Source organism: Ursus maritimus, unplaced genomic scaffold, assembly GCF_017311325.1.
Source record: "Ursus maritimus isolate PB19 unplaced genomic scaffold, ASM1731132v1 scaffold_11, whole genome shotgun sequence".
NCBI classification, from domain to species: domain Eukaryota; kingdom Metazoa; phylum Chordata; class Mammalia; order Carnivora; family Ursidae; genus Ursus; species Ursus maritimus.
In genome coordinates, this window is record NW_024423453.1 from 31,181,098 (window position 1) to 31,197,509 (window position 16,412).

The following is a 16,412-nucleotide window of genomic DNA, read 5'->3' on the forward strand; positions in this document are numbered from 1 at the left end:
TTTTTAAAATATTTGTTTTTCAGAGAGATCAGTGGGGCCCATCATTGTCCTCTCACTTCATCTTTGAGCCTCCAAAGGAGAGATCACTTTTACTTTCTTCATACTTCGCCTGGTTTTCCACCACCAAATGGCAGCACCCAGGGAGGTCTTCGCCAGATCCTCACTTGCCTTGACTTTCCTGTAGCATTTGAGGCCATTTCTTTATTAAAAGATTTTGTTGATTGATTGATTGATCAATTGCTATAAGTAACAGAGAACCCATGGCTATTCTCATGGCAAAGCAGAAAGAGGACATTTCCTGCTTCATGCTGCTTTTGTTAGAGGCCTGGGGGAAGGAGAAAACAGGAGCCTTTTATTTCATACTTTACCCGGTTTTATATATTTATATATAAAATATTTACATATATTTATGTTAAAATATTTACATATATTTATATATAAATTATTTTTATATATTTTTGATAAATTCTACCCTTTATAATTAAATCAGCCATATTTGTTTTCCCTCTAGAACATTCTGTAAACTTAAATAGCACTGAGTTCATTCTAATATGGTCTCCTGGCTTAGAAAAAATATCATTGCATTCAGTGGAATCTAAAGGTTTGACTGATCTAATGAAATATAGTCCTGGTAATCAGATCCCATGAATAATACAAATAGTAAATCGGGTTTTCTTTTTAAAAATTAATACCTCCTAATATGACATTGTATTCCAAAAACTGAATAGAGTCCACTCGGTGCCTTTTAATGAAACTTAAACTGTACATGTTAAGCCAACCCCATATTTACCCTGAAAATATGTCAACAACTTATGGAAGGAGATTTGTTGTGAATGAGATGATCTTTTTCAAACAATTTTTGAGTTTGCGTGTGGATCAGCTATTTTGACAGATAAACTCGTTCTTGTTAATCTAACACCAAATTGATTCAAATAAATAACTGGCTTGATTGATGCTTTTCATCGAGTTGGCTTAAAACATTTGGCCAAACTGACTTCTTGTTTTGGTATCTGGTAGTCACAACTAAAGAAGTTCATTAACTAAACCAGCTATTTTTAAAGGCTCCGTGAACCATCTGCCAGTCCCTTTCTAGGCTCCACGGAGCACTTCTCATCAACCAGGAAATTGGTCAATTTGACCAGCAGTTTTAGAACATTTCAGATGTTTATTCAGCTAGCAAACCATGACTGATTTTCCTATTTTTTCCCACTGATACAAAGAAAACAAATAAGTCTTTACTGAGGTGCTCTCTTCCATCTCTAACACAATGTATTCTATTTCTGAAGAGATGTTAATCCATGTGAAAATGAATTAACAGGGTAAAGGGGCACATTCAGTATTCAAGAGGACAGGTACACTGTAGAATAGTACACAGAATCCTGAGGATTAATTACTAAAGTCAAGAATTCAAGAAGTACTTATTTAGCATTGAACATAATGGGTATAAAAGATAGGACATAATGTCTCTACCTTTAGTTTCAGTTCAATAGAGGGAGGTAAAATAAGCATACCAATGGGATGGAGGCCACAGGCCAAAGCACAGGGAAAGGACATTTAATTTAAGGTATGGCTTTGGCCATGTTAAACTACGATTTTGTTCTCTTACATCTAAAATTGGCCATTAATAGCAAACTCACATTGCTGCAAGATTTCAAAGAAAAAGCCTACGTGATAGAACTTTTGTAGTAGAAACCTACACAAGCTTACTATCATATATGCTACATGCACATGTGTCACTATCATACGTATGTGGATACTACATGTATGCATGTATATATATATGATATTATGCATAAAAAAGGGAAATAAATACGATGGGATTTCAAAAGGTATCTGGAGAATTTATAAGACCGATGATTTACCTTCGTTCCCCTCCCCTTCCTCCTCACTAAATTGGTAGTCAAATTATTTTATTATTGTAACTGCGATGGAATACAATTAGGAACGGAAGCTTGTTTCCAGGACCCTAATAGGAATTCTGTCCTTGTCAACCCAGTTTCCCTGTCCATGGAAGATTTCTTCTTGCTAGTCCAAAAGCAAAATCCATCCACATAGTGAATTATGGAGGAAGTAGGGAAGATGAAAGAGGAAAAGGGAAACAGTTGGCACTTGGAAGGTGGACAGAGGGGCTTCTTCTGACAAGGGGCTTAAGGACAGCTGCCCTGCAGCAGCCGTGGGGGAGAAAAAAGTAAGAGAAGCCTGGGAGTTTCACCAAGTGGTGCTGTGGATAATGTGTTTGGATTTCTTTTACTGTCCTACAAGATATTTCAGTAAAGAATGCAATTTATTTTTCCTTATCTTTGCTATTTGGACTGTGCTTCATAAACATAGTACCAATACTGAGCCACATGGGTTTGGATATATTCAATATAGAAAGTATTTCATAGGTGTTTGCCACGTACTGGGCCGGTATAGCATCTGTGTCTGCAGAGATCAGCAAGAAAGCCTCCAACTGCAAGAGGTCAAAGGGTCTATAGTACAGATAAGTGTGTGTGCAATGAGTGAAACCAAGTGTTTGGGGGCTAAGGTGGACCAGAGCAAAGGTTTTACGTTAGATGTATGTTCTTAAAATATGGCAGCAAGGGTTGTTCAGGAGTGCTGGGGATGCTGGACACCAGGAAGATCATTACAGCTCCAGAGATGGTTCCCGACTGACCTAGGGAGGTGACAATGGAAGAGGAGAGACAAGAGGGGGGGAAGACTGAAACCATGTGCTATTTTTCTCCTAGAGACTCCGAGCTGCTAAAATTTTTCTGTGGATCTCTTTAAGGTTTGATTCATTATGTAGATAAGCCAAGAAGGCCAGAGTGATTTCCTCATGATTTTAAAGATGACTCCAGCACACGGAGAAAATCAGAGGACAGAGTCTTCCGCAATAGGTGGAGTACAAGATTTCTTAAGGAGGAAAACTAGAAGTGCGCTATTACATTGCTAAATGCTTATTGGGTCGTTACTAACTTCCTTCATAGCTGAACTTGAATGCTCATGCTTGCAGTAGATGCTGTCATTTCACAACGAAATGTGCAAGGTGTCTACCATAGCTGTGAGCATGTGAGTAATCTGAGCGTTCTGTTCGACACGGGGCAGATGATGCATCATGACTAAAGAGGGATACATTCCATCCTGGTAGCTTGAATTACAGCAAAGCAAAGAGGGAAAGAGGATCAAGCCAAATACACAACACGTTTTTAAAAATTGTGTCTTCTATTTCATGTACTGTACTTTCTGTCGTCTATGTGAGCACGGGAAAGGAAGTATGAGGTGAAATTCGAATCAGGCTTCTCCTTTCAAAGTTGGTCATTAGCTTAAATAAGAGTGTTTCTGTGCCATGGTTCATCCCTCAGTGAGGAGGAGGGAGATGGGGGAGAGGAACACAAAGGACGTTTCCCAAGTGCGCACTTGGGGCCAGGCACGGTCCTGGCCGCCTCACCTGTGATGTCACTGGCTGGCAGTGGCGGGAGCGGCGGGACAGGCAGTGTGAAGAGCAGGCTCACTGGCTGGGGTCCTGGCTCAGCCACCTACTCCCGTGACTCTGGGCAGGTTATCTCCTGCTCCTGGCGACTGACACTCCTTGAGCTTTTATACTTACTAGGCAGGGGGCAAGGGCTTGTTTTGTTTGTTTGTTTGTTTGTTTGTTTGTTTAGGGCCCTCACAGCATCCTTATAATAAGAGACTGTTACTGTTATTTTGAAGATATGGAGGTAAAGAGAAGTTAAAAGAGGGAGAACGTAAAGGTCAAAAGCATTTGGTTCTATAGCAACAATGCTGGGTCCCATCCCCGCCGGACCACTTATTAGCTTGGGCGGATTCCTGAACCTCTCTTGAGCCTGGTAGAGCGTTCTCTGAACAGTGCTTGGCACTCAGGAAAAGCTTGGTCATGTCAGCTATTAGTATCATTCAGTGAAATGGCAGCGATCCTGTTTGTGAAGGACATTTCCTGCTGGGCCTTGAGTAATCAAGAGAGGGAGGGTATCTTGTCTTTAGGACTTCAGTCTGAGGCCAGGCGCTGTCCAGCACACACAGGTATTTGTACGTGGGTAGTTATGGCCATGCATGCCCTCTCTGGTCCTTCTCTCCTCCATCAGGGTGTGTGCTCCTCTTTCATTTCCCCTTGGGGCTCTGGTGGGGAGGAAGGGGGAAGGGGAGGGGTGCCACGGCCTCGTGATGTTTCTGAAGAACAAATCGAGGCTGCAGTAATGGGTGTTCCAGAGTGCTAGGACCTGCCTCTTCCAGAGCCAGCTCAGGTCTTTGGCCACTTTACGATCCGAAGAGTGAGGTCTTTGGCTTGGCAGCCCCCCAAAGCCAATGAGCTGCTGAAGATTCGTCATCAGAGGTGTGTGTCCCCTTTTCTGTTTTGATGTTGCTGCCTGTTTCTTTCCTCAGCGCACCCACTCTCCAGCCTGTTATGATATAGGCTTGGCCCAGCCATGCAGAACGATCTCCAAAGGGACAATGAATGATCTTGAGAACAAAATGGCACATAACTTGAATGGTTTCCATACATCTCCTTTGGAGATGTTTGAGCATGTCCTAAGTGACCTGGATGGTTCAAAATACAGCATTCAGTGTGTCCCAGCCAACTGTAGTTAGGTGTCCATTGAGATGGCCATGGCAATCTGGTTTGAATTATGAAAGGGCCTGTTTAAGGCCAACTAGTATAGAGAAGGTATAACCCCAGGTGTAGAGTGTGACTAGTATCAGTTCCTTTCTAAAAACAACATTTTCTGTTTCCAGTGTGAAAATAGGTAAACAAAAATGTTCAATGAGCTGATAAGGATCATCAGAGTGCACGCAAAAGTTAAAGAATAATTACCCAATAAGTTAAACCATAAATAATATTTAAGATTAATAGTATTTTCTGACTTCAAAATTAGCTTACTATCCTATCAATATAAAAGTAGTAAAATAAAATTATGCAAAACAAGGTGAGCTTAGTCTCTAGAATCAGAGAATGAATATAAAGGATTAAGCTAAATGGCTTCTGAACAGTGCCGGTGATGGTTGGTTTGTAGGCTGGTACCCTGGAGGGGTCGGAACTTAAGGCAGGGTCGAGAACTGGCCCTTCGCTCTGTCTCAGTGTCCCTGGCCTGCTTCGCCTACTCACCCCCTTGCAGCAGGCAGGAGCGGTTTGAGGAGCGTCACCTTGACATGGACGCAGGGTGTGATAGGAGAGGGCTCCTCCTGTTCTGTATGGACAGCTGCTGCAGAGGAAGTCTCCTGGTGTCCCTTCCCCTTCCACCTGGCTGGTGGTGATGACAGTGAGAGAAAGAGAGGGGAAGGGAGAGAGAGAGTGACAGGGGAGGGAGGAAGAGGGAGAGGGAGCGAGACGATAGGCATGATATCTTCTCTGGGCTAAGGCTGTCCCATGCACTCGCAGCTCAGGGGGATGCTCTGTCTCCCCCCCGCCCCCCACGCTTCTCTGTGCACTCCAGGGACCTCAACCAGCAGGGCTGGTAGGGCTTAGAAAAAACTTACTTCTATTGCTTCCTCTGGCATTCCCAGAAGCTCCATTAACAGCTCTGGTATCTTTGGCATTGAGGCAAGGACCAACCATCCTTGGAAAAGACAAGATTATCAGTGTGTCAAGGTGAAAAAAGAAATGGAAATGTATTTACAGCACCCCCCCCCATCCTAAAGGCAACCCTTTGCCTGTTCCTTTGCTCCTAGGCCTTTGCAATAGTTAGTGGAGATGTCGAACCGAAGGTGCCCGGGTAGGGGAAAGACCCTCTCTGTAGGAGAAGGCACAGTAAGGAAAAGTCAGGAAGGAGGACGGGGAGGGAGGAAATAAACAAGTTAAACAGGAGAGGAGTTTTAGACCGCTGTGGGTGGTGATGTTCTATTCCTCCCATGGTGGCTGTGTCCCAGTGACTCTTATTCAACACATCCTTTATCATTTTCCTTTACATTTTGGGGAAAAAAAATTAAATCTGTTATTTTAAACATTTAAAAAATAACTATCGAACATGTTTACGTGCACCAGGTATTTTCTAAGTGGTTTACAGATAATTTAATTCTCATAGTAACCTTATGAGGTGGACACAGTTACTTTTCCTACTTTATTATTGAGGGAACGAAGGCACAAAGAAGATAAATAGCTCAAGGTCACGTGGGCAGAAAGTGACAAATCTGAGCCTCAAACTCACAACTTGGCCCCTGAGTTTGTGCTTTTAGCCATGGTATTCTGCGTCTTCTTTTCCTTTTTTACATTGGATTTTTATTAAACATAGAAAAATGAATATAGGCTCCTTGCTAAAGAAATTGAACCGTAAGTAAGTCAAACCATCCCTGAACCACTCCCCGTCTTCAAATTTATATTCTTTTCCTCCTTAGAGGTAATCATATTCTTCCAGATCTTTTATCTCCTGTATATTTGTATGTATGCATGTGTATGTGTGTGTATATATATACCCATATACCCACACATATATACTCACACATAAACCCACATACATATACATATGTATATATGTAATTATAGGAAATAAATAATATTGTTTGTGTGTTTTATTTATTTTTTATTTTGTTTTATTCAGAACTGTATCTTGGAGATCCTTCTAGGTCTACATATTAAAAAAAAAAAAATGTTGCGGGACACCTGGGTGGTTCAGTTGGTTAAGCATCCTACTCTTGATCTCAGCTCAGATCTGGATCTCAGGGTTGTGAGTTCAAGCCCTGCATTGGGCTCCATGTTGGGGATGGAACCTACTTAAAAATATTTTTTTAAAAAGGGGCTCCTGGGCGGCTCAGTCGGTGAAGCATCTGCCTTCAGCTCAGGTCATGATCCCAGGGTCCCGGGATCGAGCACAACATTGGGCTCCCTGCTCAGTGGGGAGACTGCTTTTCCCTCTGCCTGCTGCTCCCCTGCTTGTGCTCTCTCTCTATCAAACAAATAAATAAAATCTTTTTAAAAAGTTTAAAAAAGAGAAACAACTGTTGCATAATATTCCATGGTATGGTTATACTATATTTTATTTAAGCACTTCCCCAGTGGGAGTTAGACAGTTAGCTCCCCCCATTTTCTACCCTTTCAAACAATGCTGCAGTGACCATTTTCATACATATTTCCCGTGTATCCATATGAGTCTTTCAAAGATAGATTCTGAAAAGGAGACACGCTGGGTCATATACAAAATACAGTTACAATTTTACTAGAATTACCATTTTTGTATCTAGTACTCCTACTAGATATAATCATTCATGAGAAATCTTATTTTCTGGAAAATCATGCTCCCCAAATAATGGTACTTACGGGAAAAAGTGGGCTAGGGCAGACGACTCAAAAGCTATGCAGCGTTATAACCAGAGCACTAACAAAAACAATAACTGTCTTTGCTCAGTCCCCCCTGTTCCAGGCCTGACCTTCAGCCTATTACGATGCAAGTTTGGCCTGGCTACATAGAACAGTCCTCCTGGACAGCCCAGGAAGGTAGGTCATCAAGGCTAGAGGCTACCTAAAGGAGATATTAAAAATGCACCAAAACACTATCCTTCTGTACCTGGAAGTGAAGCTCTGAGCCAAGGGGACTTCCTTTAAGGTAGACACAGGAAGGTAGACCTGCGCAAAGAGGGGGATGTACCTCTCAAGGCAAGAAGGGAGGAGGTGGGACACTGATATCATTTGTTTATTTGATGGGGCTGAAAAGACTCTGGTCTGTGTGCAACAGTTGATCTGAGCACTGTTGTCTCTCTTCTAGAAGGTTCTTAATGCTATTTTCACTCCTCCATCTTTCTTTGCCTAGGAAAAACTGTGTATGATCCAACATAACTCTGTCGTCATACTGACATCATTACCCTAGTTATCAATCACGGAAGAGGTACTGTATGTGATAAAAACATATACTGTCACTGAACACATTATTGCTCATTTGCATTCAAAAGCAACGATACTAATGATACATCCCCAAGCAGTTCACCTTGTGGAATTTAGATTTATGTTGCTTTTGGACACATCACCCACTTGACAGGCTCAAGTGGACCTGATATAATCAGATAACTATAGCAACAGGTTGATTTATTCCGTATGTTCTCCCAAAAGGATGAAACTTAATTCCTTTGGGGTGCGAGATTAATTTAGAGGTTTTCTCTTAAATTTCTCACTTGTTTTGGGGGAGGGTTAAAATTTTCTCTTGCTCCTGGGACACCTGGCTGGCTCAGTTGGTAGAGCATGAGACTCTTGACCTGGGGGTTGCGGGTCGAAGCTCCATGTTGGGTGTAGAGATTACTTAAAAATGAAATCTTAAAAATAAAAATTTCTCTTACTCCTTTCCAAGCTGAAGATCAGTTTCTTTAACAGAAAAGATGAAACAAAGGAAGAATTGAATATTCCTATCATTTTTTGTGACATTGAGTTTATGTTGCTAGTGACGATCTTGATTTATAATAAGATACTATATATTGCAAAAAAAAATAGAAAGACATTCAAAATGTCTGATTTCTTTTTTCAAGAAATAATAGAAAGAGCAATGCAAGGAGGAAATAATTATCAACATATTGCTAGGGAGGGAAAATATTAATGTATTACAGAGTATGGGAAAGACCATTAGTTAGTTATTCCTCAGTGCTATGGGTCAAAGGGTGTCTTCCCCCAAATTCATATGTGGGAGTCTTGATCCCCAGGGCCTCAGAATGTGACCTTATATGAGATAGGGTCTTTACAGAGAAAATCAAATTTAAATGAGGTCATAAGAGTGGGTCCTAATGTAATATGACTGGTGTTCTTAGGAAAAGGGGAAATTTGGGCATGGAGACAAGCATAGAGAGAAGATGGTATGAAGACACAGAGGGAGGAGACAGCCATCTACAAGTCAGGGAGAGAGGCCTGGAACAGAACCTCCCCTCACAGCCCTAGAAAGTAGCCAAACTGGCTGTCGTCTTAAAATCAAGAGGACTTCTAGCCTCCAGAGCTGTGAGACAGTAAGTTTTTGTTTTTTTAAGTCACGTGGTTTGTGGTACTTTGCTACGGCGGCCCTAGCAAGCGAACTCACTCAATCATTACTTCCAGTAGTGACCGCCAAGGAACCATGCCTCCCAGGATCTATGCCCTTCTCACTCCACTCCTCTGGAATCTATGCTGGTCCCATGGCTTGTTGTAAACCACAGAAGGCAACTGAAGTGAGGCTGGCCAGTTCTGGGCCAAAGCCCTAGGAAGGCCTAGCTTTTAAAATGTTGCACTCTGGGGAGGCCTGAGAGGCCATTTAAGGAGTTTGGCTACCCTGCTGGAGAGACCACATGGAAAGGCCTTGTAGAAAGGGAAACATCTTGAGTCTACACAGAGAGAAAGCTCCAGCTGTCCGTGCTTGTCAGCTGAAGCCAGCCTTCCAGCTATCCCTGCCAGGGAGCCACAGAGGCGAGTAAGCCAACTTGGACATTATAGTTGCAGCCACTGTCTGACCGCAATTACACCGGAAATCAGCAGAAGAACCACCGTTTGATTTAGGGTTGTGAGCAATAAAAAAAAGTCCTTGTGTCTTAAGCCACTGAGTATTGGAGTAGTTTTGTTACATAGCCATAGATAATTGAAATATTCCCTTATTTTACAGCAACAGAACTTCCAATAGACCAAGTACTGGCCAATGGGATGTTAGGAGAAATAGCATGTCCTACTTCTAGAACGTGTCCTTAAACCCCTTTCCTCTAACCCGCTCTCTGGAACGTGAACGTGCTGTCCATCTCAGGCAATGAGTAAGTCATGTCCTAGAGATCGCTGAGCACCGAGATAGCCTGGGCCCCCGTCATGCCTGCCTTAAACTGTTAGATGAGAGAGAAATAAACCCCCTGTTGACTGGTATTCGGGCTTCACTGAAAGCAGCTAAACACATATCTTAATTAATACATAAGGAATTTTTATCGATGAAGACATTTTACAATCTTTTTCTCAGAAAGTTTCTCAGCATGAATTTACAGTCTTTTCCTCAGGAGGCTGTTTCTCCACACTGCAGTGAATTAGGACATTGCCTTAAATGAAAGAAGGAGATAAAATACAGGATGATAACATGGGATCCTACATACATCTGTATGATGACTTTCTCCAGATGTGATCTTTATAATATTAATTCAACGTACTTAGTTCACAGTTCCGTGACGGGTAAAATGAAAGGGGGTAATTCACATGAAGGGGTTTTAAGATGAAGCCAGGAGGCCACTAGGAGATGGGCCATACGCACGTTCTCACTGGTAGAGCCATGAACTTTTGAACTGGGCCAAAACACAAATATTCCAAGGACTCAACCTGAACACCTGCAACTTGCTACAGTAAAGACTTTGCTCAGTGATAGCCCTGGCAACCAATTATATTTAGCCACGATTAGCTCTCTGCCACCAACACCAATCAAAAATTCTTCGTAAACAATGTATATAAGCATTTCCTTTCTCTTTAGAAACCCCTCGCTTTGCACCTTAATGGGACACTTATCTAGGTTGCTACCCAAATCTGTGTACCCTGAATTGCAATTCTTTGATCTCAAATAAATGTTTTTGCTTAAGTTTTGCTCCCTGACAATTTTAGGTCGACAGTTCCTAGGACACCTCTGAAAGAGTTTGGAAAGATGGCAGACCACATCCATCTTCTATCTAGAGATTTGCAATTCACAAGAATCTTTTAAAATTCTGTAGTACCGAAATGTGTTCCACTCAACTAGAATCCCATGGAATTCCCTTTGGGAAACAGTAATCCAGAAGGGACTAGATTGGTTTGTGTTGACACTGCATATTTTTGTGAGAATAAAAACTGGAATCTGAGTTAAAAAAAAAAAAAATCCGGGGCGCCTGGGTAGCGCAGTCGTTAAGCGTCTGCCTTTGGCTCAGGGCGTGATCCCGGCGTGCCGGGATCGAGTCCCACATCGGGCTCCTCCACTGGGAGCCTGCTTCTTCCTCTCCCACTCCCCTGCTGTGTTCCCTCTCTCGCTAGCTGTCTCTCTGTCACATAAATAAATAAAATCTTAAAAAAAAAAAAATCCATGCAGGACTGAGTTGTGTTGCTCGGAAGGTTTACTGGACAATCTCTGCTTTTCCTTTCACTAGCTCTTTGGTTTTGATCTTCTGGCTGTGGTTACTTTAAGAACCCAACAGACACCTTGAAAGGCTTTCTTCCCAGCCTCTGGGCTCTTCCTAGGTCAGAGGCCTCTTCCTCCACCACAATAGCCCCAGGGAGAGCTTTTCCCTTTTTTCCCTTGTCTGCTTCTCCTTCCTTGCTTTCTTTACCGAGAATTTGTTTTGAATGGAGTTCTTGCTCTCTTCTTTCTCACCAAACCTTGGCCTCGGGCCAACTCCAGTCCTGGCCTCCAGTGCCTTAGCCTGCCCAGTACCACTCTCCTTGAGCTAATGGAGGGGATTTGATATTCAGCAAGGTCTTTTAGCTGTGAGAAGGAAGGAGCAACGGAAGGAATTAAAGCTGTCTAGGGGAAAAACTGCTGAGCTTCCAGACTGGCCCACTAGGTCTTTGGATCACTGTTTGGGTCAACTCAGAGGCACTGGAGCTGCCCTGTCTGTCTGAACTGAGCTTTGTCCCCCCTGCAGAAGGAAAGACTGAAAGATCTACTGGGGAGTTTCAGACCTGGAAAGGCTGCAAGAAGGCGTCAAGATTCATCACTTAGTCAGAATCGAATTCACATGCAGCACAGAGCCAGCCAGCTGGTGGCGGATCTTTGTGCTGGTTCCTCTTTTCCCACATCTCATTTTCCCTTTTTGATTAATCTCTTCCTTCTGCTTAATATATGTTTAGGTCCTCCTATAAAACCATTGACTAAAACTATCGGCCCAAGGAGATAAAAAATCAAGGCATTTGAAAACTTTCTGTGGCTGGATCCCAACAAGGATCTTGACAAACTCTGGTCAGGCTCCTCTGAGCTCACTTCTGGACTAAGCTTCAAACTGGGTCTATAAAAACTGCAGGCTTCCTCTCACCCCATGCCCGCCCAGCCCGCCAGGTGCGCGCATGCACACACACACACACACACACACACACACACACACGAGAAGAGACTTTCTTTCTTCTTTCTTTCTTTCTTTCTTTCTTTCTTTCTTTCTTTCTTTCTTTCTTTCAGATTTTATTTATTTATTTATTTGACAGAGAGAAAGCCAGCGAGAGAGGGAACGCAAGCGGGGGAGGGGGGCAGGTTTGAGAAGCAGGCTTCCTGCCCAGGGGGGCTTGATCCAAGGACCCTGGGATCATGACCTGAGCCAAAGGCACCCGCTTAACGACTGAGCCACCCAGGCGCCCCCACACAAAGAGACTTGAACAAACACTGGCATGATATCTAGCCGCTTAAGGCCACATCCCTAGGATGATTCTAGGGCCCCTTAAGATGCCTGCCTGCTCTTTTGAGAAAGCTCAGTGAATTCAGGAGAATTCGCCGTTTGCTCTAGCCCAAACTGGTAAAAGGCAGACAGGCCACTGAATTCTCTCATACAGCAGTGACTTTAGAAAACTTTAATTATAAATCATTTCTCTGACCCTTTGAGCCATAAATCTTCTACCACCTAGAACTGTCTTTTCAAGGACCTGAGAGCTGTCCGTTTGCAATGCAAACATTCAAGGGGATAAGGTCACTCTCTGCTGTGGTCTGGTGCTCCCCTTGCTCAAACTTATCTCACTGCCTTTTGTAATAAACATATGAGCAGTGTGTTTCTTCTCTGGATAAGCGCCATTGAACAAACCCGGAGGTTCTAGTCACAGGGACCAACTCCCTTTACAATGCTCAGTGCCTTTCCTTTAGCACCTCCCACCTTTAAAAGGGCTCCTGCCTTTGGTTTCAGCCAAACTGAGTTCCGTTCATGCCGGACTTTCTTTTCCTGTTCAGTCGTTATTACTGGATAACGTCTACCCTTACTGCTGTAGCTAGAGTCTAGCTTCGTTTCCCCCGACAGAGCGTTGTTTGCCTTCAGCTTCTCCTGACCTCCACGTGCTCTTGGCTTGTTCTATTCCTCCCTCGTTCTCATTTCTTTTTCACAGAATCCTGCAAGTGCAATGGTCAGACTCTCCTGACCAAGACTGAACCTTGCTCACAGTGAACACAGCAGAGGGTGTGTGTCGCGCCGTGGCCAGGTGTTGTCATTAGCATATTATCTGACCTTTCTGAAAGATTGACTCAACTGTTAGGTAAGACTTAATAAAAACTCATTTTCTCTGGGCTCTTTTCTTTCTCCTTACCTCAACCTTTTCTGTTCTTCCTGCTTATTCTTTTTGCCTCAGGGCACACCCAGAACATTACATTGGGGGTTTCTTTTCTTTTCTGTTCTTTAAGATTTTATTTATTTATTTGTCAGGCGGAGAGAGTGCGGGAGCACAAGCAGGGGGAGCGGCAGGCAGAGGGAGAAGCAGGCTCCCCGCTGAGCTGGGAGCCCGACTGGGGCTCCACCCCAGGACATTGGGATCATGACCTGAGCTGAAGACAGACACTTAACAGACTGAGCCACCCAGGCGTCCCTACACCGGGGGTTTTCAGTGATATTTGACGTATGAAATAAAATGCAAACCTTCTGAGCTCTGACTGTCCCCTTCCCACAGAGGCTCGGGAGAACCAGAGGCAGGCTCAGCGTAGGAACTTCCAGGACACTGCTCCGCTTGCGATTCCGGGTGGAGGCTAATATTGTCGGTTGAGGACAGACGTGATTGGGTTTCTTGCTGAGTGCTTCGTAAGAACCAGTGTGGGAGTGCGATGACTTGACTGCATGTCTTGCCAGCCCTGGTGCGGCTGTTTGTGGGAGGGACAGCCGGTGTGACCACTAAGAAGCTGGAGGGCTTAGGTGAATATCCAGCCACCGTCTGTAATTCAAGTTCATGACTGTGGATCTTCCGGACTTCCCTGTCCACGCTCATATGCCCCTATGTGGCTGTGGTTGTTAAGGACAAGCTACCAGAAAGGCATCTTTGCCAGCCGGACCAGTGAAACAGAGACTGAAGAGTAAAACACCAATGACAAACCCCAAACTCCCAAGTGGACAACATTCTTCATCCCCAAACTGTAGGTACCTCCCGGAAATCCTGTAGGATGTAAAAAAAAAAAAAAAAAAAAAAAAAAAAAGTGTATACACCCAGTAAATATTTATGCTGCAGCCACTGTGTTAAACACTTTATAAACATTATCTCATTTAATCCCCTCAAGCTCCTCTGTGGTCGGTTCCGTTACTTCCTCTATTTATGAAGAAAACGTAACTGAGGGGAGGTTAAGTGATCTGCTAAAGGTCAAACGCCTAGCAAGTGGCTGAGCAAGGACTTGAACTCATGATCTGTCTCTACCTCTCCGATTTTACATCCTTACCAGGTGATCTCTTGGTCACACCACTGGGCTTCCAGCTCTTGCTACAAAAGCCAAGCACATCCTGCTCTGACACCTGAACACATGCTGCTTCCGCCGCCCGGGACTCCCCTGCCCTCAGGTAACACATGGACTTCTCGCTCCTTCCACCCAGGTCTCGGTTGACTAGCACTCTTGAAGTCTTCTAACTCTCCTATCTACAATGTTATCTCCCCCCTCCTCCCTTGCCAGTCTTATCTCCAAATCCTGACTTATTTCTCCCTCTAGCGATTATTTTTTTTCGTCTTGGACCACTGCCCTGAAGTCTAGGCTCTGATGACCAATTGCCAACTTGACATCTCCACTTGGCTATCTACTGGTTTCCTCAAACTCACTGGAGCCGTATCCAAAAGGGAGCTCCGATCCCCCTCCCACCTTCCCGCCAATCTGCTGTGTTCCTCATTTCAAGGAATGGCAACGCTCTTCTTCCAATCCCCGAGGGCAAAACCTCTGAGTCACTTTTCAGGTCTTTCCTTTCGTCACCCCTCCTGCCCAATCTGTCAGCAAATCCTGTTCTCTACCCTCAAGGTAAATCCTGGCTCCAGCCACCTCTCCCCGGCTCTAGGCTGCCTCCGGGCCTAATCACCGTTGCTTCCCACCGGATTAGTGCAATCATCTCCTCACCGAGCTAACCTGCTTCTGCTCTGGGCCTTTTCAGTTTGTTTTCCACACAGCAGCCAAAGCGAGCCTCTCAAAATATTAGACCATGTCTCCTGCTTTACTCTCTTCAAAGAGATTTCACAGTTTTATGCTTATCTTCTATGCTAATGGTTATTAAACCTAGTATTTCAAGTTCCACATATGACGTTTCAAACAGCTGCCGTGAGGAGGCCTGGTCCTTGAGAACGTAGGCAAAAAACTCGTGCCAGGTGTCAGCACAGAAGAGCACAGGCAATAAAGGTTGGTTCTTGTCTCTTCTCAGGACAAAGGAAAGGCACACATCAGGGAAGGCTGGGGTGCAGATGGAGGAGGCGGGGACCGAGGAGGGGGTGGTTCTGTGACCCGCTGTTTTATGGCTGCTCGGTAGGCTTCCCCTCATTTGCATCGACCTTCAAAACATGGAACTAAAAATCTGTCTCCGGCCACCCCACTCCCCCTCAGGTGCTTCTACCTCCTTCCTGTTCACTGTAAGAACAGGTGCACTTCCTCCCTGGAAAGAATTCTCGGCTGAGGGAGCCACACATGCGTTTTTTGGGCATGTCCTTTTTGAATGTTTCGGGGGAAGGAGACGTCCAGCTACTCCCCTTGCCAGCTCTGTGATGCACGTCACATCTCTTTTTCCTTTTGGCAAAAATGGGTTTCTCGTCTGTAGAATGGGTACATTATTTGCTCTGTCTGGTACTGTGTGTTTCCAATGAGATGATAGGATTCAATAGTAGTTTGAAGATATTAGATGTGTATAGTTTTCATTTGTAATAGACTAAAAATATTCTATAATAAAAGAGAAAAGAAGTTGCTGGAAACTGGGGGGTGGGGGAAACAGAGAAGTCTGTGAAGGGCAACAAACTTTCAGCTATCAGATGCATAAGGTCTAAATAAAGTCTAATGTGAAGCATGGTATCTATAGTTGGATAATACTGTTATTGTGTAATTGAAATTTGCTAAGAGAGTAGAACTTAAAAGTTTTCACCAAGAAAAGAAAAAGGTAAGCATGTGAGGAGATGCACGTGTCAACGTGTTAAGTAACTGCATGGGACGAATCCTTTTACGATGTATACACATATCCAATCACCACTTTACATTTTAAATATCTTATAATTTTATGTCAGTTATGCCTCAATAAAGCTGGATTTTAAAAATAAAATAAGAAAATGCAGCACTTCTAATCTATTTTTAAAATATATTTTATTTATTTATTTGGGAGAGAGAGGGCCTGTGAGCACCAGCAGAGGGAGAGGGAGAAGCAGACTCCCTGCTGAGCAGGGAGCCCTAAGCAAGGTTGGATCCCAGGACCCCAGGATCATGACCTGAGCCAAGGGCAGACACCACCCAGGCGCCCCAGCACTTACTATCTAGTAGACCCTTCTAGAGTAGGTAACCAGGCTCATCTCACAAACAGAAGCACACGGCTCCTGGAGTAACAAGTCGCATTGCTCCCTTCCACTGCAACCCCCCCCC

The 16,412-nt window shown here is 43.9% G+C and overlaps 1 long non-coding RNA gene across 1 annotated transcript; it reads left to right on the forward strand.

Moving 5' to 3' along the window:
* Positions 1-4,136: 4,136 nt before the first annotated feature.
* On the forward strand, positions 4,137-15,265 carry LOC121101862. Its single transcript, XR_005833890.1, has 3 exons — positions 4,137-4,333; positions 13,505-13,961; positions 14,262-15,265. It is a non-coding gene; the product is annotated as an uncharacterized LOC121101862 (long non-coding RNA).
* Positions 15,266-16,412: the final 1,147 nt, after the last annotated feature.